Genomic DNA, 26,136 nt, shown 5'->3' on the forward strand with positions numbered 1-26,136 from the left:
CGACCGACTGTCAGCTGGCTTGATTAGACGTGTGTGTTTAACAACTATATTTTCCACACAGTTGGGGAGATTGGCTGTCCTTTCCAAGCCTTTGGCTGTTTCCATAAGTCGACTTACTGTCAGAAGGAGGAAGCAGACATATCTCAAGCACTGCAATACAGCCTGCCGCACTTGTCGTATTATCCCAGACATGTTTACCAGGCCAATTCCATATTGTACGTGAAGGTCCGTCATTGTATTTCCGACTCCAGGATAAATGAATATGACAAATGACTATTGTACACAAGAATCATTTAATTTGTTTTTGCAGGCAGATCATTACATAAAAAGCCTCAGAGTACAGTTCTGACCGATGATAGGTTATTTGTTTTCCTTCTCTTTTCAACATTCACTTTTCAAAGAAAGTAGAAAAGCTTGAGAGATTCTTAACCCAGAGAACTGGCAAAAGAGAAGAAAGATCGGTCTGGTTCTGCAGCTCCAGGGAAAAACAATACGTTTTTTTGGGTATTTATGTTACCTTGAAAAGTCGGTTAAAGCTGCATGTGTCACTACTGAAGGAGATGCCGAGGATGACTCCCAGCACAATGAGTTACAAGTTTAAGGGAATGAAGAGCAAGTAGGTCACACTCATAATAAAAAGAGGAAACGTACAAAGAAGCCTACACAAACAAATGAGCTTATCGAACCACTTGAAACTAAATTCTACAGCAATGAAACATCAAGTGAGCAGAAAGATGAAGATACAGTACATTGTTTGTGTTATCTTTAGTACCTGAACTTAAAAACTTCCAGAACTTGTAAAATTAGACACGAAGGCGGTAATTTGAAATGTTTTACGAAAGGCATGGAACCAAAGTGTCACAGTAGCCTGAAACTCAACATCTTATACCTCACATTGCTCGGTCCCGTATTTTCAGCCTGAAGGGTTCTACATGCAGCGTCATGTGCAACATGGAAATCTTCCAAACTTTTCTCAGACCAATTCAATCACTCTTACCAGCACGCAAACATACATGTACGTCGGAAGTAAACAGCGTCACAGACTGACATCCAATACACCAGATTCAAGTATATCTTCAGAAATAAATTTAGAATAATTTGAATAATAAGTTGATCTGTTATTTGCAAGAAAATAAACGTTCGAATGGATATGAGTATTAAGTGTTTATCTTAATGTGAGTGCAAGCTTCTCATTTGCTGAAAAGCGAGGTTGTATATTGGTACCTGTTCCGTATATAACAGCTGAACCATGGAAGAAAGTTCGTCGAAGGCTCCCAGCCACAGCCTCAGAACTTCCCGTCGTCCTGTTGAAGATCGTCATACAATATACGAAACTAAAAGTTAGCTGTTCTTCCTGCTGGAAGTGGATGCACCCAGAATTTCCTTGTAAATTTCATCTTTTTGGATTTATAGTTCAGTAAGAGAAGTAAAGAAAGGTATCCTCCTCGACTGACTCCATGGCGAAACTCACAACAGCGGCCCAGCATTCAGGGTGGCTGCAGCGCCAGCCGCAAAGCATCTCACAGCAGCACCCGCGCCTTCCAAGAATAGCTCCGTTCAGAGCCACGCAGTGTGAAGGATCGGGCGCCATAGAGAAGCGCTTCTCGGTGGCTCCGTGTAGAGGGGGTCTTAGCGTCGAATAATTGATTTTCGGAGCTGTTTGTTTGTCTTTTTGGTTATATTTCCGATAACTCTCAACTCTAGCGGATGTATGTGTATTTGTTTGTTTGGGGGGGGGGGGGGGGATGCTACTGGATACATAGGCATGAGAACCACAAATCTGACATGATTGATATAATTTAAAGCTGAGTTGGTACATATAGAGACTGAAAATTGTAATGCTTAGTAAGTCACCTCTGGCGCCCTCACTGTTAGCCAACATATTTGAATATGGTTTGCTATACATCACTGTCTTGGACAGATACTACTTGTCCATTTTACTCAAAAATCAAATGATTTAACATAAGTATCTGGAGATAGTTGAATGGAGCTTGCTGACTTTGTCGTCTTACCCCATTACCTTTCTTCCATTTCCTTTTGTTGATAATATGGAATTCTTGTTTTTGTGCTGTTTTCTGAGCATCATGATCAACAAATGTTTCCATACTATTGAGACCCAGAGTAAGGATCGGAATTAATTCAAGGAAAACACTTGGAATAGTGACCGAAACTGATGCGCCATTTATCACTCCGAAACAAATATTTTTGTTTCATAACAATTCTGTCATAAGCCAGCTAACAATTACCTAGATTCTTGCCAAATTCACACAAACTGTTAAGGTTTTTAAATTAATCTCACAATGCTTAAGGATATTTTCATTATACATAAAATTACAATAGGTACTCGAAGAACATGTCACTGTGCAATACAATGATGGCCCCATTACAAACAGTTAATTGATCAAACAAATCTTCGGCGGCACTCTGTCCGCGCGGCTAGCATAATAACTGTGAGCTAACCCCACTACAGGACTTGAATGTAAGTTCAACAAACGTTCAATAAAAGACATAAAAATGCATAAATATCCACTGCAACGTATAATGTCGGTATTCAAAGTCCATTAGCCACTTCACCACTAGGAGGTACACAATCACGTTAAATTTTCATTTTACTTGCTCTACTACAGAGCGTAGGCCAAACGACGACACATTGGTGTCATAACACGATGTTATTCTGCTCTAATATAGACAGGATTCGGGCCGAGCGAGATGTTTAGCACAATGGACTTGCATTCGGGCGGACAACGGTGCAACCCAGGTGTCCGGCTATCCTGATTTATGTTTTCTGTGATTTCCCTAAAATCTCTTCAGGCAAATGCCGGAATAGTTCCTCCTTCCCTAACACGGTGCGACCGGTGACCTCTCTGTTTGGTACCCTCCCTCCAAATCAACCAACCAATATATGGACAAGCTGGCCAAACGCTACCCACGTGTAAAAACCTACGCAAACAGTAATACTTCATTGATTGACCACAAGGCTGTTATATATAAGCCAAGCTAAAACACTAATTAAACTCTTACTTTTTAAAGAAATCTAAAAGCTCAATGCGCTGTTTCCCCAAACGCTTTCATCACTCGCCCACAAGGACCTTACAATAATAGAAACACTGAGCAAATTACTTCCCTAAAGTCACTAAGCCACATTCTAATCCGGTGACACCCCGCCGCATCACGATACCAAAAGAATACCAATAAACTACTCAACTTCAGGCTGGAACGGGAGATCAACAGAAGCGCGTGTGAGCTTCCAACACATAGGCCTCGAGAGATGACGGGAAAGCTCCGGACCACCATAACAGCAAGTCAACCGCTGCCGATACAAGGCTGCCGACATATACCAAACAACAAACAGTAAAGAAGTTTGATAGAAATTAACATAGACACCAATCCTTAAACGGGTAATTAAAGATTATTTTCAAGACAACCATTTATTAAAACTACAGTATAGGAGCAGCCCGCTCATAAACATTGCATGTTAACCTTCCCAGCAATAATAAGAAAGAATTATTATATAATAATTCAAACTAGATTAAAGAAGTCAAGGTATATCCTTAGTGGGGCTTCTTAGGGACCAATAGACACTGTAACTTGGATGCGCACCAAATGGCAGGAGGCGGTTAAACAGTACACCTATAACCTGAAGGGTTCCTCAACACGGAGTAAGAGAGTCTTCAAATACAAGCATACACACACACTCACATACACTCACACGACTCATACGTGCGAACCTTCAGGCTGAGTGCACACAACTTTAGTTACAGTCCGAAACCGAGAACTGGCCTCAGCAAGGGCCATAAGGTCCTCAACTAACAGAAATTACAGTGGCATCAAATACTCTACGATAACAAACAATGGTTTCAAGTACCAGACTAACACTGCAAAATACTAGCCTGGCGCTTACAGAAAACTCCGTATCGAAACACACAGCCCTAAAAGGAGTCACTGAAAGGCGTAAAGTGACCGGATTCCTGTCTGTAGATTCCTGTCCAGCTCACACCGGGGCAGAATTAACAGTCTTTAAATGCAGTACTTACTCAACAGTCATCATATATAATTTCAAATAAATGTCAAGGAGGCCAACAGCTTCAGGACTCCAGGTAGGCGCGGATAATACTGTCCTCCTGCTCGTAGCTGTTAACAAGTAGTTCTATACATTACGACGTATTTAGCACATCAAAATTAACTGATGCACTTCGTAACCAGGATGCAAGCTACAAAAGCCGCTCCCGCTTAACTCGCCAGTAACAACGGTCAACGCTGCAGGAAAACGCATGTCGGCATTGTTCAACGGTCTACGGCTTCAACTCGCTGCAGTCGCCAGGATTCCAAGTACTCGGGCACACCTTGTCCAACTCCGTGCCCCAAACCCCACTCACTACCACACAACCCCGCAGGGAACACATAACCCAGCAAAGACGATACGACGAGGACCACAGTCGCTGGAAGGCGAGCACAAGTGGCGCCAGTAGGATCGCGCACCCCCCCCCCCCCCCCCCCCCCCAAAGAAGCCGTCACGGCTCAACTGTTTTAAGGAGCTTATATTTCAAATGAAAATGTTTTCTGTCTTTTCCTCCATACTCTAGTACCTTCCACTGCGGAAGTCGAACATGCGCCAGAACAAATGGACGTGGTCAGCCCATAGAACGCTCCGCCTCCGCGGCGTCTATTTTGCGCAGCGGCTCTCGCGCAGCGAGGGCGCCACCACCGACGCCACGTGCAGACAGCGGCCAATAGCCGCTCCGTCCGGTTTCGTATGTAGGGACCCGCTCTGTCCTAATCCAGATTCCCGTGCCGACTGGAATGCCTACTGGGATACGCTCTCCACCTGGGTCGAAGGCCACCCCTTCACCTACCACCACCCTGACGATGTTACCCATGCCGCCTCATTTCTCCAGCAGACCTTGTCTGAGGCTGTGGAGGCCAACGTCCCTACTGTCGCCATCCACCCCCACCATCCTACCTACCCCCCACATGCCGTCCTCCTCCTCCGTGAATCCCGCCGTCTCTACCGTGCCTACTTCCACACGCATGACCCGGACACACTACAACGCCACTGGCAACTACAGAGACACATCCGAAACTTGCTCGCGGCTAAGAAACGCCGGGACTGGCGACAGACATGCACCCATTTAAATGCTACCCTCCCTATAAACTCGTCCAAGTACTGGTCAGCCTTCCGTCACCTTACCGGATCTAAACCCTCCCCCTACTATCCTCTTCTCCATGATGATCACCCCTTTCCTGACACCCTTAGTAAGGCATATCACTTTGCGTCCTACCTTTCCGATGTCTTCTCCATCCCCGACGATCCCCAGTTCGATTACTCCCTCTTCTCGGATGTCCGTGATCGAACTGACACCTCTGTCCCTCACCTCGCACCTGGTTTCCAGTACTTGGACAACATTGCACACACTGAACTCAATGCCCCTATCACTACACAGGATCTCATTGCTACACTCCACACAAAACGCAACACCGCTCCTGGTCACGTTCGTGTTACCTACCGCCACGTTCGTGAAGCTCCTGTCTCTTTCCTCTCCACCCTGGCCGGGCTCTACAATGTAGTCCTGTCCACCAGCTTCTACCCCAACCTGTGGAAAACCTCCCACATCCTTATGTTCCTTAAACCCGGTAAACCGCCGTCCGCTGTCTCCTCCTATTGTCCCATCAGCCTTACCTCGGTCATCAGCAAGGTCCTGGAATCCATCTTCACCCGACACATCCACAAGCATCTCTGCCAGCACCACCTCCTTCCCATTACCCAGTGTGGCTTTCGACCGTCCTGCTCTTCCGATGACCTTCTCCTCCACCTCACTCATCTCCTTTCCGAACAGCTAAATTCCTGTCACTCCGCAATCTTCCTCTCCCTGGACCTCGAACGTGCCTATGACTGCGTGTGGCATTCTGGTCTCCTCTTCAAGCTCCAAACCTTTGCCCTTCCCGTTAACTACGTCTGTCTGATCGGCTCCTTTCTCTCCCACCGTCCTTCCTATGTCACCATCCATAACACGGATTCCTACACCTTTTCCCTCTGCTGGTGTGCCCCAAGGCTCCATCCTCTCACCCCTTCTGTACCTTTTGTATATGGCGGACATGCCGCCGCCGTCACCCCCCCCCCCCCCATCCACCTTCTCCAGTTTGCCGATGACACCGTCTTCCTTGCCCTCGCCCCCACCCTGCTGCTTTCCCAACACCTTCTCCAATCCCATCTTGACCAGTTCACTGCTTGGTGCAACCAGTGGTTGCTCAAGGTCAATCCCTCCAAAACCCAGGCGATCATTGTAGGCAAAACCACCCCTTCCTTCTGCCTCCTTGATTTCTATCTCACCATCTAAGGCCAACCTATGGCCCTCACCCCCACCCTTAAGTACCTTGGCGTCACCCTCGACCGTCACATCTCCTGGACCCCCCATTTACAGACAATTCAAGCCAAGGCACACTCCCGACTCTGTCTCCTGAAGCTCCTTTCCGGCCGTACGTGGGGTCTGGACCCCTCCACCATACTCCACACCTATAAATCCGTCATCCGCCCTATCATCTGTTACGCCCATCCTGCCTGGATATCCGCCCCCATACCTTTTACCAATCCCTTCAGATCCTAGAACGCCATGCTCTATGCCTTGCCTATCGCATCTGTCTCCCCTCCCCCACATGGATCCTGTACGACCTCATTCTGTTCCCCCACCGCCACCTTTTCCTTGAATGGATACAGATCCTGTACACCTCCCGAAAACTCGATCCTCCTCACCCGCTTGTCTCCCCCATCCTCTCCCACCCCTGGCTGCTGCCGCACCTGTATTCCCACGTCCCACTCGGTCTCCATCTCTCCAACCTCCTTACCCTCTCCCAAGGTGGCTTCCGCCAGCTCCCTCTTCCTGATGATGCCCTCCTCCCCTCCATCTACCCCTCTTACCAAGTTTGATCCTCCCTCCCCCTTCCTGTGTTTGCTCCTTTGGGCACCCTCCCTCCCTTCTCTCCCCCCTTCCCTCCCTTCCTCACTTCTCCCCTCTCCTCCCCTGGGCTTCCCCTCCCCTGTCCGTCTACTCCTCCTCCCGTTTCCTCAGCCATTGGCATCTTCGTTCTCCCCTCTTCCCCCCCCCCCCTCACCCTTCTTCCCCGCTTGGCAGGTCCCCGGACTCACACACACTACGTGGACATTCGCGCGCCAGAGATCATCGCCATTAGTGTCTCGTGTGTGTCGTCGTGTTTAGTGTTCAGCGTTCACCATCACACTCCATCGTTCACCAGTGCCATCGACATCTTCAGTGTTGTGCTTCGTGTCAACAGTTTGTAGTGTGAATTGTCATCGATTGTGAACGGCTTCATGTTTTTTATGTTCATGTGTCTACTGTTTTTTTCCATGCCGTTTTGTTCCAACTCATGTGTCTTCTCTGTTTTATCATTGTACTATCTTCGCTGAAGAGCGGCGTATCGTGCTGCTGCCAGCCTACATGTTATATGGATATTAAAATCACCATAAAGAAAAGAAAAAAAAGAAATGCCTAGTCCAGTCAGTCTGGTACTCGCTCTGGATTACCTTTCTATCTCGGCGGTACTGCGTTCTGGCCGTTGCTCGTTGTTGACATTTGCCTGGCTCTGGTTCTGAGTGGATTTACTGTTGGTGTTTGGTGTTGTGGTTTCCACAAGCCTCCATTGTTTATCTCTTCCTTGTTGCGTCGGTCATAGTCGGTCGTGGTCGGTTGTTGTCAGTAGTCGTTGGTCTGTCGTCCGACTCTTCCTGTGTTTACCCGGTGGTGCGTGCTCCACCGCCGGCGGCTTCCCCGCCTGGCGGCTCCGATCCGCAGCCTAAGGCGTTCCCGCAGTTGGTTTTGGTTACAGCATTGGCGACGAGGTAAACGGAACATATAAGTATGGAAGAGAAATTGCTCACTCTCTTAGAGCAACAGCAACAGCTCATGCGACAGCAGCAGCAGCAGTTGGAGGTCTTACAGACGTCACTGCAGTTGCTCTCGGACAGGGTCAATAAGCGGGATTCCATCCCACCTCATCTCCCAGGTGCCCTGCTTTCAGACACGTTCCCACGTCCGCCATCGTTCCCACCGTTCAACGATGCAAAAGAGGATTGGGAAACGTACCTGCATCGTCTGAAGCAACATTTCACGGCCTTTCTGGTGTCGGATGACTCTCTGCAGTGGACATTATTCTTGTCTTGGGCCGCACCGGACACGTTTTTCTTGCTCCGCAAGTGGGCACCATTGGCAGACCCCGTGGCTCTCTTCTTTCACGAGATCTGTGTACTGCTAACTAACTATTATTCCCAGACATACCACGTGGTTGCGTCTCGCTTGGAATTCCATCAATACCACAAGCAGCTGGGTCAGTCCTACCGTTCCTGGGTGACGGATTCGCAAGGCCTCAGCCGCAAATGTAACTTCACGTGCACCAATCAGCACTGCAAGGCGTCCTATGCAGTTTCGTTAATTCGGGATGTGGTCGTTCAACTGGCGCCCGATCCAGAGGTCCGCACTGCGGCGTTAAAGTTGCACAACCCCTCGTTGGAAGACATTCTGCGTATTGCCCATTCCTTCGAAATTGCTCAAGCGGCGAACGAACGTCTCATGGCGCGGCCCCTGGTCGCAGCAGTCGAGTCCACTTCCCGATCCACTCCTTCCCGCCGTCGACGGGGCGCAGTCTCCAGAGGGAACCGCCATCAAGATTCCTCGCTGTCTGATGTCTCTATGGCGTCTGAACCGCCGGTCGCCCCTCGACGTCCGCCACGTGGCCCCCTCCCATCGTGCCCCCAGTGCTTCTTGACCTACACTCGAACTGACTGTCCCCATACTGGAAGACCTGTTCGCTCTGTGGGAAAGAAGGCCACCTTCGATCAGTCTGTCGTAGACGCTCGATCCGCCCCCGTCCCGCCCCTGCAGGCCAACACGAAGCCGTCCATGCTTTACACGCAGTCGCCCCTCGGACCGACACATCGGCTCAAAATTTATTCCTCACCCTACGCATCTTTAACGAGGACGTCCGTTTCCAGGTCGATATGGTGGCCACAGTTTCTTTGGTCAATCTGACGACGTATGCACGTCTCTGGTCTCCAGAATTGTCTCCACTCTCTCGGAGGCTGGTCGCCTACGGCGACGGTTCTATCCCTCTCCGTGGGCAGTTTTCTGTTATGGCCATCTACCAAAACGTTCCCCGGCCCCTTACCCCATTTGTGGTGGACCACCCGTCGGCTTCGGACATTTTTGGACTAGATGCGTTTACTCGGTTTGGCTTTTACATTCAAGACGACGTGCAGTTCGTTTCAACTATGGTTCCATTTCAGGACCTAGACGATCTGTGCGTGTTCTTTTCCTCCCCGTTTTCGGCAGACCTGGGCTGCGCTTCCGATTTCCAGGCACACATCACTTTACTGCCGAACGCGCGGCCTCGCTTTTGTCGGGCTCGGCCTATTCCGGTAGCTTTGCGTGCGGCCGTCAAGCAGGAACTCGATCGGCTCCAGGCTGCGGGGGTTATCGAGCCAGTACAATCGAGTGCCTGGGCAATGCCCTTAGTGGTCATCAAGAAACCCAATGGATCGCTTCGTCTTTGTGGGGATTTTGGGGCTACGGTTAATGCTCAGTCTTTGGTCGAAACTTATCCCATTCCTCGACAGGAAGACCTTCTCGCTAAGCTGTCAGGTGGCGAGTACTTTTCTAAGATTGATCTGGCAGAAGCCTATCACCTATTGCCGTTGGATGAGGAATCGCAGGCCATCGTCGTCATCAACACGCCTTTCGGTCTCTATAAATACAAGCATCTTCCGTTTGGCATTTCCTCTGCCCATGCGATTTTCCAGCGGTATCTCGAGCAACTTACGCAACCAATACCGGCTTGTGTCAATTACCTCGATGATATCTTCGTCACGGGGCGTACATGCCAGGAAAATATAGCCAACCTCAGTACCTTATTTCACGCTCTGCAGGCTGCGGGTTTACGTTGTCGGCTGGAGAAGTGCAGTTTTTTTCAACCGGAAGTGGAGTACTTAGGACATTGACTCAGTAAAGATGGCATTCGCCCTTCGGACTGCAATGTCGCAGCCATCGATGCCCTTCCACGTCCACAAAACTTATCCAAACTCCAGGTATTTTTGGGGAAAGTCAATTATTACTTAAAGTTCTTACCCCAAGCCGCCCACGCCGCGCATCCCCTAAATCGCCTGCGTCGCGAAGGGGTACCTTACATGTGGACTTCTGCCTGTGATCAGGCTTTCACCCGCCTGAAGACGATGCTGAAATCTGCCCCTGGCCGTACGCCTTTCTCTCCGGATTGTCCCTTGGTGGTGGTGGCGGCCGATGTCTCAGCGTACGGGATTGGGGCAGTCCTGGCACACAGGAATGACGATGGGTCGGAACAACCTGTGGCATATGCATCCAAGACGTTAACCCCTGCGCAAAGGAATTACTTTCAGATCGAAAAGGAAGCTCTTGCCATTATTTTTGCAGTTCAGAAAGTTCACATTTGCCTGTTTGGGACGCAGTTCACCCTCCTCATGGATCACAAGCCCTTAGAGTCGCTTTTCGAGGCCCCATTCGCACCTCCCAGAACGGAGGGCTCAGCGTCTTCAGCGCTGGACGTGGTTCTTGCGTAATTACACTAACACCATCCGCTATAAGCCCACCAGTCAACACACTAATGCAGATGCCTTGTCACGTCTCCCAGCAGCACCCAATCCGGCGTTCGACCAGCAGGAAGTCCTGTGCTTCCACATCGACACTGCCCACCGTGAGACTCTCGATGGATTTCCTCTGACAGCTGCGCAAAACGCCGCTTCCACGAGCAAGGACCCTATTGTGCGGCAAGTCCTCCACTATGTGACCTATGGTTGGCCACCCTACCTTACCCGACTTTTGAAAACTGACTTCAGCCCGTGCCATCACGTCTCACACAGACTTTCGGTGATGGAGGACGTCCTCCTGTTGTCCACGGACTCGGACGCCCATTAGGTGGTCATCCCTCCAGACTTACGCCATCGCGTCCTGCACTTATTACACCGCAGACACTGGGGGATGTCTTGCATGAAGGCGTTGGCTCGATGACGTGTCTATTAGCCAGGGATCGATGGAGACATTGAGCACCTGGTCTTGGTTGCACAGTGTGTGCGCGTCATCAGGCTAGTCCTCCACAATCTTTTGCGCCCTGGCCGACACCCAACCAACCCTGGGGCAGGATCCATCTCGATTTTGCAGGCCCCTTCTTAGGCTCCATGTGGCTCCTCAACATTGATGCCTATTCCAAATACCCATATGTGGTCCACATGGCGTCCACCACCACTGACACCACCCTCACCACCTTGGCCCAGGTGTTAGCCATTGAAGGCCTTCCTCAGACGTTGGTCACAGATAATGGGACCCAATTCACGGCAACCTCGTTCCAGAGCTTCTGCTCCGCTAATGGTATCAAACACATTTGCTCTCCCCCCTTCCATCCTTCATCCAATGGCGCTTAGCGCCTGGTCCGCAATTTCAAACAACAGCTGATGAAATAAGTGGAGCCATCGGCCACCACCTCGGCCCTCACCTTGTTTCTCAGCACCTACTGCACTACGCTGGTGGCTGATCATAGTCCTGCTGAACTCCTTCACGGGCGACAACCTCGGACCCTCCTCCACCTGCTGACACCATCCCCTTCTGGGCCCCTCTCTCACCCCTCCCGGCACTACGCCCTGGGCATGGCCGTGTGGGCCCACTCCTATGGCAGCACACCTGCATGGACGTCCGCTACAGTGAAGGCGGCTCATGGGCGGCGAGTGACGACCATCCAGGCACACAGAGGGCTCGAGCGTCGCCACAATAACCAACTCTGCCCTTGGGCCCCTGCCTTGATTCCTCCCCCACCACCTTCCCTGCTTCCTGGTGCGGACAAGTCCCTCGAGGTGGAGCCCTTCCCTTCAACCTCCATACCTCGCCAGGGTATAGAGATGCCCTCTGACCCCCTGCCCTCTGGTGACACCTTGATGGATGCCGCAGACAGTCTGTCCTCCCCTCCCGCAGTGGTCCCTCCAGACGTCTCACAACCCGTGCCCTCGTTCCGCCCGCCTCGGCACTGTCCGGGGCATTTCCGCCCCTATGCACCAATTTCGGGGGGGGGGGGGGGGAGGGGAGGTGATTCTAGTACCTTCTGCCGTGGAAGTCGAACACGCGCCAGAACAATTGGACGTGGTCAGCCCATAGAAGGCTCCACCTTCGCAGCGGCTATTCCACGCAGTGTGGGCGCCACCACCGACGCCACGTGCAGACAGCGGCCAATAGCCGCTCCTTCCGGTTTCGTATATAGGGACCCACTCTGCCCTAGTCCAGTCAGTCTGGTACTCGCTCTGGATTACGTTTCTATCTCGGCGGTATTGCGTTCTGGTCGTTGCTCGTTGTTGACATTTGCCTGACTCTAGTTCTGAGTGGATTTACTGTTGGTGTTTGGTGTTGTGATTTCCGTTGTTTATCTCTTCCTTGTTGTGTCGGTCATAGTCGGTCGTGATCGGTTGTTGTCAGTTGTCGTTGGTCTGTCGTCCGACTCGTCCTGTGTTTACCCGGTGGTGCGCGCTCCACCGCCGGCGGCTTCCCCGCCTGGCGGCTCCGACCTGCATCCTAAGGCGTTCCTGCAGTTGGTTTTGGTTACAACACATACTTTGTTCATGTACTGCATATTACACTACTCATACCATAACCAATCAGAAAGAGCAAGTGTTTTGGAAGAGAGTGGGATAAAAATGACATTATTAATTGTTAGTAGTCAATGAATGAAGAGCTTTTTTCTCAGATGTAACAAACGCTTATTGTACTTTCGAAGCAATCCTTCGTCGATGTCTTGGTTTGAGGAAAACTGAGGATTTCCGAACTGGATGCACTTTTCAATGAATCAAATTCGAACCGCACTTGTAGAAAGACCAGGAACCGTTCAGAATTGCAGTGATAATTAGTGGAGCAAAATTTTTTGTTTGCAATATTTGAACCTCTATGTAAAATCTGCAAGTGAATTCCCTGTCTAGTTGCTTGATGACAGTCGGAATGTACACAGTACATTCGAGGCTACCAATTTTCTCAGGAAAATATATCACTGCCACAGTTGGCTTTTCCCCAAACTGCTCCATACCGAAAGTGAAAATACTATTATGCTGTAGCATGTAAAGGCCAAAGTATGTGCTGAGGAAGAAACAGGCAGAGCAAACAGGTTTGAGCATCAACAAATAGATCTCTAATTACCATAAAACTGAGACATTGTTTTTTATATTGAACCTTTTGTAATACCACACCCGAAGAATGCGCAGTACCCAAAATGGAAAATACTAAAACAAACGTTTATCAAACACGTAAGTCACTATGCAAGATGAAATAAGAACATTCAAAGTAACACATAAAAATGTTCAAAATGTCAAGTAGAATGTGTGTTAGCAAGGAGTCAAAGTAGTTTTGTCATCAGTAAGATGATCTCAGAGACTTCCAAAAGAAAATGCAATGCAATGTCTTTCATGTAATAAATTGTAATAAATTTATGTTAACTCTCCATCAGAAGATACATTGTCGTAAATGGTGAAATGAGGACCGTTCAGCCTCTGAAGGAGTGTGTGTGTGTGTATGTGTGTGTGTGTGTGTGTGTGTGTGTGTGTGTGTTTTCCTCTGTGTGTTTCTTTAGTGAAAAATGCTGATTAGGAGTGATATTAAATTTGAACCTGAGAATCCCTCCACTACAAACCATTCAATAATAAATGAATAGTTCTATTTAATTACCAAAGATACTGACTTTGCTTTCTAGTAATAAAAAAAGTTGAAATTTTTTTCTTGACCTGTGGTCCAAGTCATTTTGCCCAGATACTGGGGAAAGATGACACTCTTGCATTAGTTATTAATTAAGAACCCTACCCGGTAACCCGTGTGGTCTAATGCACTGCTTTCTGGGCAGGAAGGCGTGCCGGTCCCCAGCACGAATCCGCCCGGCCGATTAGTTTCGAGGTCCGGTGTGTCGACCAGTCTGTGGATGGTTTTTAAGGCGGTTTTTCATCTGCCTCGGCGAATTCGGGCTGGTTCCCCTTTATTCCGTCTCAGTTACACTATATCGACGAATTGTGCACAAACACTTTCTCCACATATGCGTACACCATAATTACTCTACTACGCAAACATTGGGGTTAAACTGGGGGCCGAACTGCATAATAACCCTGGGTTCGGTGTGGGCAGCGATGGGGTGAGTGGACTGCTGTAGCCTGTTGTGGGGTTGTGAACCACTGAGGGCTACAGCGGGGACAAAGCCTCTCAGTTGTTTCTAGGTCTTCAGCTTCATGCAAGACAATTCAATACGGTATTAATAATGAAACATTTGTAGTGGCCATTTTAAAGTGAAATGTTTATGCAATTACGTGCATTCCAATAAAAGGTTATTCTGTGAATACACGAAAAAATATCAGTAAATACTCTCTGAAAAAAAGTTAAGCACTTGGGTGAAAAACGAAATAAAATTTCGCAAGTTGAGAGGTTTGTTATTTCGGTGATTAGAATACACAGACAATAGAAACTGACAATAATGCCCCACTTACTAGTATACCGTTGCACGGCCCTGACCTGTATGAATGCACTGATTCCGTTGGGGAGGATATCAGAGAGCTGTTGGATCCTCCCTGATGCCAGACAGCCCACAACTTCTGTAACTGTTTCTATATATTCTCAATACTGGTACTGTGTCAAAGATGCAGTCAAATTTGTACCCTCATATGCCCTGTCGAGGACAAATCTAGGGATCCTGCTTGAGACGGGAGTACCTCCTGTGAGTTTGTTGCACCTCTATCGTCTCAAGAATAAATATAGCCTCTGTGAGCTGTGGAAACGCGCAGTTAAATCTCTCAGGTATACAACGATGAGACGTCACGTTGCTCGTTTTGGGTGCGCAGCGCCAGTCGCGGTTGTCGTTTAGAGTTGGCCAGAGTCGATAAGAGTCATCTTCACAGAGGTGCCATAAAACGTGTTCGGCAACGTGCCGAGTAATTAGTGCGAGTGTAAGAAGTGGCGTCCCAGAATGAATCATTTAAGAACGCAACGTCTTGTTAGAATCTCGTGGCATGATTGCGTTATTCTCATTTCATAAATGTCATCTACAAATGTATTAATAAATAAAAAGTTACACCTTAGTCTGCTGTACTTTCTAAACTTTGTGAACCGGTAATTATTTGTTGTTAATTAGTCAACAAAGAGATGTGGTATTCCCAGTTAAATGAAGCAAGAGGCATCTTACAATCTGCACCATGCCAAAAGTATATAGAGACATGCACCATGTGTGGACGAGTATTGTCCTGTCGAAAAATGGCACCAAGATACTATCGCCAGAGGGTTAAAACATGAGGGCTTAGCATGTCCATCCCATGTGCTACAGTGCTATACCCTCCACCGAAAGGACGATCTGAGGCTAAGGACAGATCCAAGTGAGGGGTTGCTGTGTTTGCCAGCAACACACACAACTCCCCTGCTCTATACTATGTTACTGACGTACAAGCAGTACCTATTGCAGTCCATGTGGAACAGAAGATCAATATCTAATCGCTGTACTTACCTCCACAGGAGGAGATAGGCTCTGAGGCTCCCAGAGACCTCATTGAACAACTACTCCACCCATTTCTCCTACTGGGTAATAAATCCCCATAATTTATCGTGGGTTTCGCACTATATTTGCCCTTGGGGTTGAGTCTTGGAGACCCTCATGGTGTCTCTGGAGCTGTGTATTATCAATGCAGGCAGTCCCACTCCTTTCTCGGATGCTGCTGGATCGTCCTCAGTCATCGACTTCCCATTCTACTGTCCAGCTCTTGCAGACTACGATCAGTGGAAAGCAGCTGATGACCTCCATTCCATTGACTGCTTCCCATTGTGGATCACCTACAGGTTGGAGTATTACGTGAACTTAAGGCACCAAATTGAATGGTCAGCAAGGCTAACTGGGCACTGTTCAGTCAGCTGGCTATGTTTGAAGACCACGACAGTATCCAGGAAATGGTGGACCTCATTACATGAGTGATCCTTTATGCCGTTAACTTTTCCAGCCCAAAGTCCTCAAGTGCCACACGGCAAACCAGGACAGACATGCGACTCTTCGACGGTTTAAGCACCTCCCAAAAGCAGGAAACTTTACAATCTTTCAGGTCACGTGAGGTAAGGCTCGAGGTAAGGAGAGCAAGAAAAGATCATGCCAATATTCTTAGACTCCATAAACCGTTCCACTGGTTCTCCAAAAGTAAGGGAAGCTATCAGGAGGATTCTCCGTAAACACAATCTTTTATCAACTCCAGCAGTGCTGAAACAGGAATGTCTGTAAACTATGCCTGGAGACATTGCTCACACTATGGCATTGCCAATGCCAGCCAGAATCCAGCTTTCGTCGCTACCGTGCGACTATTGACAGGGGCACGTTGGACCTCAGATCTAACAATTCTGAGTCTTACATCTCCCTTCCTCCATGTGGTAGCTGGAACCGGCATTATGAAATTCGTACTACTGACTACTGCAACCGGTCACAACCAAATCTGGTTTGCCTACAGTGTCAAAGGAAATCCTCCTCGAATGTTTCAATTTGATATGGCAGTCAGGTCAATCCCATAACTCTCGAAGAGAAACAATTCTTATCCCTTTACTCAAACCAGGAAAGAACAGAATAAGTCGCAGTAAATATTGTTACTAGACTAAAGCCTTAACGAGCTGTGTCGGAAAGACACAGGATCGAATGATTAACCTCGTCTGGCCTGGTTGTCAGGACCAGGCTACTCCTTAGCCGCTCTCAGAGTAGATTCCGGAGATTTCTGTGGCAATAACCTAACGCTAATAAAGGTAGCTATTCAGCAGGCTATCCTATGAAAACATCACTGTCTTGGTATATTCTTTGACATCAGTAAGGCGTACGACGCTACTTAGAGACATAGTACTCTAAAACAACTTGATCAGCGAGGCTTTCGTAGCCACCTCTCTACCTTCGTACGGTCTTTCCTATGTAAGCGGTTTTTTAGGCCTTGTGTTGGTGACATGCTGTCGAAGCGTTCTGGTCAGGAGACTGGTGTCCATCAGCTTATGTTTTAACCGTTACCGCCTTTGCCATAGCGATAAAAAGTATCAAGTATATGATAAGGAGTCTTGTACAATCCTCCTTATCTGTGGACGATTTTGCAGTTTTCTGATCCTCTTTTAGTGTTGCAACAGCGCCTCGGCAGTTGAAACTTACATCGCAAAGACTATGGGAGTGAGCTGCAAAGGTGGATTTTCAGTTTTTTGCAGTTAAGTGCGTGTGTGTGTTCATTTCAAATGTTTTCGTCATATTTGTAATTTACCTGAGTTGCACGCCATTCTGTATTTTAAAGACTCAGTGAAGTTTCTGGGCCTCAGTTTTGGCTCTAAATTTTCGCGTGCCACTTCTGAGAGACCTAAAAACAGAATCCTGAAGACATTGAATATCATTAGCTGCTTTAGCCACAGTTCTTGGGGAGTGGACAAGGCGCGCCTGCTTCAGTTTTACAGAGCCTTCATGCGTTCGCGGTTGGACTATGAGTGTACAGCGTATGGATCGGTGAGGTCTTCTTATTTGAAGATCGTTACGCTGACCATCAATATAGGAGTAGGCTGGGCACAGGCGCTGAGGCTGGTGAACTTACAGTCCAACGACAACTGCACATGGTTCGTCAGGCATGTAAGTCCTTCGCTGCTCCGAATCCACTTACATTCCATACTGTTGCTCGTCCGCCTTTCTTGATTCTTGTTTTTTTTTAAATTTGTTTTTTATCCAGTCGTCCACGAGCCACAAAGCGTTTTCGATCCACATGCAGCGTGTGCTGGAGTCACTTGGTGTGGAGCAAGTACAGCCCCAAATCCGAGGTTTTAACCGTCTGTCACCCTGGTGAATGCAAAGAGTCCGGAGTAATTTTAGGTTTAGTGCAATACAGGAGAGGCTGTACTTCTGTATAAGTTTTTAACACAAGACCCAGCGAGGTGGTACAGTGGTTGGCAAACTGGACTCGCATTTGGGCGGAAGACAGTTCAGACCAGCGTCCGGCCGCCCTGATTTAGGTTTCCCGTGATTTCCCTAAATCGTTTCGATCAAATACCAAGATGGTTCCTTTGAAAGAGTACATCAACTTCCTTCCACGAATTTCCTAATCCAATGGGACCAATGGCCATGCTGTTTGGTCCCCTTCCCAAAATTAACCAACCAACTATTATGTAAGGACATTTTATCTGAGCACCGCAACTCTACAGCTGCCTTTAAGGATGGGTCGAAACAGGGGACTCCGTTGGTTGCACTGCTGTTTTTCCTGATCGTGACCTCAAGAAATGACTTCTTCTTTGACGCGGAATTATATGTGATCTTATGGGCACTGGAGCAGACGAGATATGGTTCAAATGGCTCTGAGCACTATGGGACTTAACTGCTGAGGTCATCAGTCCCCTAGAACATAGAACTACTTAAACCTAACTAACCGAAGGACATCACACACATCCATGCCCGAGGCAGGATTCGAACCTGCGACCGTAGCGGTCGCTCGGTTCCAGACTGTAGCGCCTAGAACCGCTCGACCACTCCGGCCGGCTAGACGAGATATGATTCGAGAACTAAATTCCTTACCTGTTTCGGTTCTCTGAGTACGCTTCACTCTCCACAACCCCTGTACCCAGTAGACAAAATAGTCCAGAATGCCCAAGACGCCCTCCTCCAACTACAGCAGATGGGGAAGGAGGTGTCTTTCTGCTGGGAGCCAGAGTATATGGATACTGAGGGTATCGAAAGGGCAGATGTAGCAACCAAGGAGGTGTGTCGCGATCCTCAGTTAATTCGGTGTGCCACCCACCAGGATACTATCGCCCCGCTGTTGAAATACGTCAGTGAGAGGATGAGTGACTGGAAGTGACAGACAATAAGCTCCGTCTCGTGAAGCCCACATCGCGGTCGTGGCGTACCTGTTTCCAGCCCTATGAAGCATGGCGTCTTGCTTCGGCGAGGGAATCCTTCAATGTGTGTTGCTTGTGGCGCAGAGATCAGTGTGCACCACATTTTGTTAGACTGTGTTTTACTTTCAGATGAGAGGGTAGCGGCAGATTTGCCCTCGGTTTTAAGTGAATTCCAACTGAACTGATCACTGACTAAATGGTTCTGTTCGGCTACTTGAACACTATTTGCAGCCATTTATGGACTTCATGTTCCCCAAAAAAAAAAAGGAAAAACTGGAACTTTTATGGATGACAACGCGCCATGTCACCGGGCCATTCTAACGAATGATTTGGCCACCTTGTCGCTCAGCATGGATCACATCGAACATTTATGGGACATAGTCGAGAGAGGTCAGTTCATGCACAAAATCCTTCCCCTGCCACGGTCTGCCGTTATGGACGGTTCTTGAGGCAGTGGGGTCAATATTTCTCCAGAGGACTTCCAACGACTTGTTGAGTCGCCGTCACGTCAAGTTACTACACTACGCCGGGCAGGAGGAGGTCTGACACTATATTAGGAGGTATCCAATGACGTTTGTCACCGCAGTGCAAACATAGCTGTCAAATATTTCTATACTTGTCAGCTGCAACCAGTGCTTGCATTAGACAACAAACATTGCAACTGAGTAAGAGACGTAAAAATACCCTCGTCATCAGCATGAATATTTATAATTTCAGAAGCTGCTCCCTTCAACAATTTCATTTTTTCTGCGTCCTTAGCATTTCTCAGTATTTGTCTGTGTCATCACGCTGTAGCTCTAACTATTCAGCTGTCGTAAATCGTATTATTTTTGGTTGCCGTCCTCCTAATAATTTGTTAAAAACCATATCGGGGAATCTAGTGGATACGTTCAATTCGATGTTCGCAGCAACGTTTAATTTTTCACTCCACTCAATAAACCTTTCGTGGGTCGTTTTCGGAGAAATATTTACCAAAACTCTCGTGCATTAAAGTCTGACGAAACGTTCAGCAAGATGTGAGATGTGAGGCTAATAAGAGATGTGAGGCTAAGAAGTCGTCTTCATGAATGGACGTCTATAACAAGTTATTCATTAAAATAGTTTTCTAGTATGCATATTCTCTGTTGAAGTCGTGTTACATAATCAGTCACAATCTTAAAACAATAGTGATTTCCGCAAACACGACGCTGGATCAACAAATTGTCCTGTATTAGTCATATCTGCCTATTTGTAGGGCTCCAGTTGCTTGAAAACTTGATAAAAGTTTTTGATATGATTTCCAATCATATAAAATGCCTCACTAGTAACAAGGCAAATTTGATATCTGAAGTGGTATTGTTTATTAAAAGCAATTGTTTCTGCGTGTGGACTAACTTTTTATTGAAAACCAGTAGCACATATAATACAGAAGAACAAACCGATGATAAAAGACTTCCGTTTTATCAAACAAATAGAAAGCGCCACTCGATCTCCACACTAACTTTATGTTTTCGTTGCTGACATCACTGATCTTTCCCTGTACCAAGTGACTGCCTGTGTCACTGAATCTGTTTCAGTGTACTCTTTACAACGCGTGATATCAATGTTGCTCCCCACACTACCCAACTGGCTCAGCGCGGTATTCTAATTAGCGTCTTTTAGTACACACTTGAATGTCAATAAAATGTCGTTACCCTCACATCCATCCAGTCGATGACAATATACTGATAGACAACTTTCTCTGATACCACACTGTCTAATATTTTCTACATAGGCAATACAACTATGAAGACGTGTATGCCTACAAGCAGTCCATAGATACAAAATATAAGGCATGTAAAACAATGAAAATGTCTAACGAACGCTCTTTACTCAATGATTGCCTGTCTCTATGATTTCTATTCTGTACTAAATTTCCTGTGAAACACAAGCGAGACTCTCTAATATAACTTATGATACTGTCTGTGAACTTCTCAGCGTAGGTTTGTATTTCGTATTCTTGATAGCGAAACAACTTAATGATACTGTCTGTGAACTGCTCAGCGTCTGACTACGTGGTAGATCTCACTGAACACTACTATACCGAAATACTACAAATTCAACAGCGAGTGCAACTGCGTAATTGACTACTTACCTTTAAATCCACTATATTTCACAACATAACTTGACTGAATTGCTTTTCTATATTCAGTTGACCCTATTACTTCAAAAATTTTCATTTTACTAAAATTGGCTTTGTGAGAGCTCACAGAATAGCAAACAAGCTGTATTGTTTCTTTATCGCCGGTAACCAAAGATGAATTCAGTTTCCCCTGCCAATGGCTCTAAAGAGTATTTTTTCATCATAATGTACATAATGTACCACTGGACCGCTCTGCCATAGCTGCGAAAATGGCGGCGTCTTCAGTTCAGATTACCAAATTAAGCCGCAAGCTACTACACTTTAACTGCGCATCAGGTGACAGTTTGATTTACTTCAAATAGCTTGAAGAATTGAGAGCAAACTTCACGATGCGATCTCAGCAAGGTATTTGGTTTAAAAACAGTGTCCACCTTCTACTAATGAGCGCACTGATTAGTACACTGGACTAGCATTCGGAAGGACGACGGTTGCTATCTGCATCCAGCCATCCAGATTAACATTTCCGTTGCTGTCCTTAAATCGCTCCGGGCAAATGCCTTGATGATTCCTTTGAAAGGTCAAAGGCGATTTCCTTCCCCATCCTTGAAGTAAACTGAACTTGTGTTCCGCCTCTAATGACGTCGATCTCGACGGGACATTGAAACATCCCCTTTGAAAAATTTATCAATTACTGTGCTGGTAAACCCCTTACGTTATTTGATTTTCAAACAGCTGAGCAGAACTGAACGTACTCACGCATTTCGCTCTTTACTTATTCTGATCAACACTAAACTGACACACAATATTTTTAGCGCAACGCAATCTGACTTTCAAAAATCCCTACAAAGGAAGGGCCCCGGCTAACAATAACCTATACTTTTCATGAATCACTTACCTCACAAAAATCTTCATTACTCGAACTACTGCAACACAGCGAGCGCCACTACTGCCAGCTAAATAAAAGATTCAAACTACTGAAGTCACCAACTACTGATAGGCATGGTTAGCAAATGAAAGATTTTCATAGAGAACAAACAATGTATTTACCTTAATAGTGCTCAAAAGTAATAATACATATATAAAAATTATATATATATATATATATATATATATATATATATATATATATATATATATATATATATCAGTTCATGACATCCAGTCTTACAAATTTACTATCTCTGATGGACACACGTCCAGATCATCCGCTCTCAAAACTCTCATCTCTCTCCCGACATCCACCACTGCTGGTGGCTCACCTCCAACTGTGCAACGCTACGCGCTGTTAACAGCCAACTGCCCAACACTACAATAGCATATTCCAACAATGCAAACGAGGCACAGACTGCACACAGCACAGTCAGTGATTTTCATATAGAGCGCTACGAGGTATTACCAACACAAAAACCAAACAGCCTACTTACAACATTAAACCCTACTCTTCATTCTTCCTAGCAATGAGGAGACGCAATATTATTATACTGGCTCAAGTGAAGAGCCCATGTATTTACGAGCTTGCACTTTTCAAATAGAAATTGCTTACTATGATCCCACAAATAATAAAGTCTGTTCTAATTTGTCCGCACAATAGGAAAGTCCACAAAAATTCACTTCTTGATAAACATGGTTCGTTCATCTACATCTACATGTAAATCTACATACGTACTACGCTAGTCACCAAGCGGTGTGTGGCAGAGGACACAATGCGCCCCATAGTCATGTCTCCCCCATCTGTTCCACTCGCGGATCGCGCGAGGGAAAAACGACTGTTTGAACGCCTCAGTACAAGCTCTTATTTCCCTTATCTTTGAATCGTGACCATTGAGCGATTAGAAAGTTGGTGGTAGTAAAATATACTCTACATCCTCGATGAAGATCGGATTTCGGAATTTAGTGAGCAGCCTCTTCTGTTTAGCGCGCCGTCTATCTGCAAGTGCGTCCCACTTCAAACTTTCTATGAGATTTGTAACGCTCTCGCGATGGCTAAATGTACCAGTCACGAATCTTGCCGCTCTTCTTTGGACGTCCTCAATCTCTTGAAACAGACCCAACAGGTAAGGCTCCTATACTGATAAACAATACTCTTAGACTGGACGAACTTATTGTAAGCTATTTCCTTTGTTGAAAGACTACATCGCTTCAGGATTCTACCAATAAACCGCAATCTATAGTCTGCCTTACCCGTTACTTGTGTAATCTGATCATTCCAGTTGAGATCATTATGAATAGTCACACCCAGATACTTGACGGGCGTTACCGCTTCCAAAGACTGGGCATTTGTTTCGTACTCGTACATTAACTGGGATTTTCGCCTTGTTATACGCAGTGGGTTACACTTACTACTACTGAGAAATAACTGCCAGTCATTACACCACGCATTTATTTTCTGCAAATTCTCATTGATTTGTTCCCAACTTTCGTGTGATACAACTTTCCTGTAGACTACACCATCATCAGCAAACAGTCTAAGGCCGCTGTCAATACCATCAACCAGATGGTTTATGTAAATCGTAAAAAGCAGAGGACCTATTACGCTGTCCTGTTGAAGTCACCCCGTTCAGGACGACATACTGCTCCATGTCTGTTAGAAAACCTTCTATCCAACCGCATATGTCATCGAATAGAACGTAAGCGCGCACTTTTAGTAGCAAGCGACAGTACGGAACTGAGTCGAACGCCTTTCGAAAGTCGACAAATATGGCATCAACCTGGGAGCCGGTATCTAGAGCCTGTTGTATATCATGCGCAAAGAGGGCCAGCTGTGTTTCGCATGACCGTTGTTTCCTAAAACCGTGCTGGTTTCTGCAGATGAGCTTCTCAGAGTCTAGAAAGGTCATTATGTCTGAATACAAAATATGTTCCATGATTCTACAACAAATCGATGTCAGTGAAATGACCGGTAATTATGTGCATTCAATTTTCTACCCTTTTTATAAACTGCTATGACCTGGGCCTTCTTCCAGTCCCGTGGAACTTTCCGCCATTGCAATGATCTCTTATAGATGACGGTTAACAATGGTGCTATATTCGTAGCATAGTCAACATAAAATCTTACGGGGATACCATCTGCACCAGATGCCTTCCTTGCGTCTAAGGATCTTAACTGTTTTACAATCCCAGTTGCACTAAACACTATGTCAGCCATCCTTTCGTTTGTTCGATTATTGAAAGGGGGAATGGTGCTGCAGTCCTCTATCGTAAACGAGTTTTTGAAAGCTAGGTTTAGAATCTCGGCCTTCTGTGTATCATCATCAGTTACATTACCCGTACTGTCAACAAGAGAAGGTATTGAATTATTTGTAGCGTTCATAGATTTTACGTACGACCAACATTTTTTGGGGTTATTTTTAGAATCTGCAGAGTAAATATTGCTTTCAAGTTCGTTAAAAGAATATCTTATTATCCTTCTGACAGCTGCTTTCATTTCGCATAATTTCTGTTTGTCAGCGGGGCAGTGTCTACGTTTAAAAGGACTGTGCAAAATTATCTGTTTTCTCATCAACTTCCTAATATGTTTGTTGTACCAAGGTGGATCCTTTCCCTCCCCCATAATTTTGCTAGGCACATACTTGTCTAGCACTTTGTGGACAATACCTTTAAATTCCGACCGGAGATGCTCAATATCTTTGTGTCCCCCTGTGAATGCATGGAGCTGACTATGAAGATATTCATTAATGACACTTTCATTTGCTTTCCCAAACAAGAGAACTCTACACTGTTTCTTTGGTTTTTTTGCAACTTCCACTGACATAGAAGCCACAACGACATTATGGTCGCTAATACCTTCTTCTAGATTGTTGTTGTTGTTGTGGTCTTCAGTCCTGAGACTGGTTTGATGCAGCTCTCCATGCTACTCTATCCTGTGCAAGCTTTTTCATCTCCCAGTACCTACTGCAACCTACATCCTTCTGAATCTGCTTAGTGTATTCATCTCTTGGTCTCCCTCTACGATTTTTACCCTCCACGCTGCCCTCCAATACTAAATTGGTGATCCCTTGATGCCTCAGAACATGTCCTACCAACCGATCCCTTCTTCTGGTCAAGTTGTGCCACAAACTTCTCTTCTCCCCAATCCTATTCAATACTTCCTCATTAGTTATGTGATCTACCCATCTAATCTTCAGCATTCTTCTGTAGCACCACATTTCGAAAGCTTCTATTCTCTTCTTGTCCAAACTATTTATCGTCCATGTTTCACTTCCATACATGGCTACACTCCATACGAATACTTTCAGAAATGACTTCCTGACACTTAAATCTATACTGGATGTTAACAAATTTCTCTTCTTCAGAAACGCTTTCCTTGCCATTGCCAGCCTACATTTTATATCCTCTCTACTTCGGCCATCATCAGTTATTTTGCTCCCCAAATAGCAAAACTCCTTTACTACTTTAAGTGCCTCATTTCCTAATCTAATTCCCTCAGCATCACCCGACTTAATTAGACTACATTCCATTATCCTTGTTTTGCTTTTGTTGATGTTCATCTTATATCCTCCTTTCAAGACACTATCCATTCCATTCAACTGCTCTTCCAAGTCCTTTGCTGTCTCTGACAGAATTACAATGTCATCGGCGAACCTCAAAGTTTTTATTTCTTCTCCATGAATTTTAATACCTACTCCGAATTTTTCTTTTGTTTCCTTTACTGCTTGCTCAATATACAGATTGAACAACATCGGGGAGAGGCTACAACCCTGTCTTACTCCCTTCCCAACCACTGCTTCCCTTTCATGTCCCTCGACTCTTATAACTGCCATCTGGTTTCTGTACAAATTGTAAATAGCCTTTCGCTCCCTGTATTTTACCCCTGCCACCTTTAGAATTTGAAAGAGAGTATTCCAGTCAACATTGTCAAAAGCTTTCTGTAAGTCTACAAATGCTAGAAACGTAGGTTTGCCTTTCCTTAATCTTTCTTCTAAGATAAGTCGTAAGGTCAGTATTGCCTCACGTGTTCCAGTGTTTCTACGGAATCCAAACTGATCTTCCTCGAGGTTGGCTTCTACTAGTTTTTCCATTCGTCTGTAAAGAATTCGTGTTAGTATTTTGCAGCTGTGACTTATTAAGCTGATAGTTCGGTAATTTTCACATCTGTCAACACCTGCTTTCTTTGGGATTGGA

This window comes from Schistocerca serialis, chromosome 6, assembly GCF_023864345.2.
Source record: "Schistocerca serialis cubense isolate TAMUIC-IGC-003099 chromosome 6, iqSchSeri2.2, whole genome shotgun sequence".
Lineage (NCBI taxonomy): Eukaryota > Metazoa > Arthropoda > Insecta > Orthoptera > Acrididae > Schistocerca > Schistocerca serialis.